The 4,017-nt window shown below is 37.6% G+C and overlaps 1 non-coding gene across 1 annotated transcript; it reads left to right on the forward strand.

The window, feature by feature from the left end:
• The first annotated feature begins 1,420 nt into the window (after positions 1 to 1,420).
• LOC112999475 (small nucleolar RNA R71) lies at positions 1,421 to 1,527 on the forward strand. Its single transcript, XR_003264662.1, has one exon. It is a non-coding gene; the product is annotated as a small nucleolar RNA R71 (small nucleolar RNA).
• Positions 1,528 to 4,017: the final 2,490 nt, after the last annotated feature.

Consider the following 4,017-nt stretch of genomic DNA (forward strand, 5'->3'; position numbering starts at 1 on the left):
AAAGGTCCAAGAGATAAGATTCAAAATGGATAGAGGCATGACACTAACTAATGCTCCTAGATCCAGCATGGCATTCTCAAATTTATTGTTCCTAATAATGCAAGGTATACAGAAAGTACCTGGGTCCTTACATTTCTTAGGAATGTGAGGAACAAATTTACCTATCAATGCTGACACGTTTCTACCCATGCTAATCCTTTCATTTCCTTTGAGCTTCCTTTTGTGGGTGCACAACTCCTTTAGAAACTTGGCATATCTTGGAATCTACTTGATGGCATCTAGCAGAGGTATGTTCACCTCTACTTTCCTAAAGGTCTCCAAGATCTCCTTTTCCGCTTCTTCCATTTTTTTGTTTGGAATTGCTCTAGGTGGGAATGGAAGAGGGATAGGAGGCTGCGGTAAGTCAGAATTACTAGAAGAAGATCCATCTGCATGAAAATTTTTGTTAGGAAACTTTCTCTTTTGTGCAACTATCTCATCCTCTTTTTCAGGTGTAGAATGAAGCTTGACAGGTTCAGGTGCAGGTGCTGCTACTGGTGGAGGCACTTGAATTTGGTTGCCAGACCTCAAGGTGATAGCACTCATATTTTTCGAATTCTACACAGTTTGTGAAGGCAATTTGTCAGAATTTTGGGACTGAGATTGGTTCAACTGAGTAGCCATCTGCCCCATCTGATTTGTCAGACTTTGAATAGAGGTTCTTGTCTCTTGCTGAAATTGCATATTCTGGATGGTCATTTGCCTCACTAACTCTTCTAAGGAAGGTTGAGGATGAGCCTCAGTTACTGGTTGTCTTTGTTGTGACTGCTGCTCCTGTTGCTGCATTGGAGGAGGAACATATGGCTTGCTTGGACCAGCAGCATTCTGGAAAGGAGGGACAGGTTGTTGTTGTGGTGGAGGACTTGCCCATCTCAGATTTGGATGATTTCTCCAACCTGGATTGTATCTATTGCTTGAAAGATCATAATTATTCTGTTGTTGTTAGTTTTGCTGCTGAGGAGGTCTATTATAAATGTTTGCAGCATAAGCTTCAGATTTCTCATTGACTCCAGATTGCTGTAAAGATGGATAGAGATCTATATGGTGATTTGCAGAAGAACATAGACCACAGACTCTTGCAACATGTGTAGATTTTTGATTCATGGCAAGCTGAGTTACTAGGTTGACCAAGGCATCAAGTTTTCCTTCAAGCTTTTTTATTTTCAGTAGATGAAGATGAATCCGTGGCCACCTTATGGACTCCTCTAAGAACAATAACATCATTTCTTGCACTGAATTGTTGGAAGTCATCTTCTCAATCAAATTCCTAGTCTCAGCAGGGGTCATATCACCAAGAGCTCCACCACTGGCAGCATCAATCATACTCCTCTCCATGTTTCTAAGTCCCTCATAGAAATATTGAAGAAGGAGTTGCTCAAAAATCTGGTGGTGAGGGCAGCTTGCACACAATTTCTTGAATCTTTCCCAGTACTCATACAAGCTTTCTCCACTAAGTTGCCTGATGCCTGAAATGTCTTTTCTGATGGCAGTGGTCCTAGATGCAGGGAAGAATTTCTCCATGAACACCCTCTTAAGGTCATTCCAGCTGAAAATGGACCTAGGAGCAAGGTAGTATAGCCAATCTTTTGTCACTCCCTCTAGAGAATGAGGAAAATCCTTTAGAAAGATATGATCTTCCTGGACATTAGGGGGCTTCATGGTGGAACAAAAAATATGGAACTCCTTAAGATGCTTATAAGGATCTTCACCTGCAAGACCACGAAACTTGGGCAGCAAATGTATTAGTCCAGTCTTGAGAACATATGGAACACCCTCATCAGGATATTGAATGCACAAGCTTTCATAAGTGAAATCAAGTGCATCCATCTCCCTAAGAGTCCTTTCACGAGGTGGAGGTTGAGCCATGTTCTCAGTATGAAAATTAGTAGCGGAATGTTCAAAATCACAATATTCAGAATCACCCTCAACAGAATGCTCAAAATGCACATAATGACCAGGATGCACACTATGCCTAACTAATCTATGAAAGGTTCTATCTATTTTAGGATCAAAGGGTTGTAAATCACCTAGATTGCCCCTAGTCATGCACTATATGCAGCAAATAGTGTGTTTCTCAACAAGCACCTAACAAGGGGGTAAAACTACAGCTATACTCAAACGATATCAAAATGAGCTGAAATTTTGTGAAGAACACCCTAAAATCATGAAAAGTAGCACAAAAATTTTCAAAAAAAAATTCAAAGTCTAACAATGAAAACTACCTAAGCAAAGTGTAGAAAAATAGCACAATAATACTTAAAAAAAAAACCTTAGTAAACGACTGATTTTTGGAGCTTGGGAGACCCTAGCCGGCTAAAGTTGGTTGTGACAGTATGGAAAATTTTTTTCTACCCTAAATGCATATACAATAATAGTCGTTCTGATACTCGGAGCAAAACAAGTTCCCAAAAATTTTGTCTCTCTCAAATACTGCCACACTAAGTGCTCCTGGTACTTTTCACACAAAATATGGATCAAAAAAAGCTACCACACAAAAAATCAGCTAAAAATAACAACGCTAACTATCAAAACAAAAATTGCTAATTAAATTCCCAGTCGTTAATCACTGTTCATCATTGTTCACAGCAAAACACAAAGTTGAATCAGTCGCTAAAAACAATCGCTAAACATGGGAAGCAACTGAAATGCAAAACAGAACGCTACACAAAACAAGACAACTAAACACTATTATGAACCTTTGGCCCACTGCTCTACGGCAACGGCACCAAATTTGATTGAGGCTGTACCCAAATCAAATAAACATTTAAAATGCAGTATCTAGGAAGTGATCCTAGGTCGTCTCCCAACCAGCAATGGTCAACCAAACGTTCATAACAGACAGTAATAAAACAGTAACGAATTGGGGGGGGGGGGGGGTTGTTTGCTTTTGTAATTTAAACAGCAAGCAAATTTTAATTGGAAAATAACAAAATTAAAACATGTTGTTTCCCCTTGATTCATAAGCAAGTCTCTTATCCTAGGTTACGAGAATTTATCCTTTATCAGTTCAACCACTTAATCCAACCCTAAATTAAATTACTAAGCGAAATTTAACATAAGGCTGTCATTATGTGATTAAGCAACACATACACCAATTAATCATGAACAAAACTAATCATTAAGCATGAACGTAAATTAAGCGCAGAGACAATTAATCAAGCACTAAGCATGCATGGATTAATAGCAACAAATACAGAGTAATTGGTGAAGAGGAAAACTGATTAGAATTCAATAGTAATAATAAAACCTCGAAGAGAGCCGTGCTTGATCCTCAAGAGAAAAAAACGTTGGAGACTTAGCCTTCCATTAATCAGTAGAAAACAAAATTGCAGATTGAAGCAGAAAACAAAATTGTAGCATGAAGCAGAAAACGAATTTTATTGCTATGTGAATAGTATGCATGAACAGTAAAAACTGGAATTGCGAAACCTAAAATTATTCTCCTCTCCAAAATGAAAAGGGCCACTAAAACTAAAACCTTGGTGCTGTTATATAGGTTCTCAGCCCCAAAGCTTACAAATTTGTTTTAAGTCCAAGCCCGTAAATAAAATAAAATCTGAACAAGATAAGATAAGATTTGATAAAATAAAATCTAGATGAAATAAAATCTAGATAAGATAAGATAAAATCGAGATGAAATAATATCTAGATGAGATAAAATCTGGATAAGATAAGATTTTATAAAATAAAATTATCTTCTCTCTTTAAGTCCAAGTCCAATTCCGGATTCAATCCCAATTGCTTATAATTCTCCTAAAATAAAATTAAAACCACAAAATTAGTCTAGTAGGTGCAAATGATAAAACTACATAATTAATTTGACAATTAAGGCTAATCAGTAATTAAAATGGTGACAAAAAGGTTTAAGAAATAGGAGAAAATGATGACACATCAATAAGAACATTCCCTTTCCACCGTAGGGGGTGCCACCTGAGCCGCCAAATCCCTCCATCTTTGGCCATACTCCTTGAATGATCC

This window comes from Glycine max, chromosome 14 (assembly GCF_000004515.6).
Source record: "Glycine max cultivar Williams 82 chromosome 14, Glycine_max_v4.0, whole genome shotgun sequence".
In the NCBI taxonomy this organism is placed as follows: domain Eukaryota; kingdom Viridiplantae; phylum Streptophyta; class Magnoliopsida; order Fabales; family Fabaceae; genus Glycine; species Glycine max.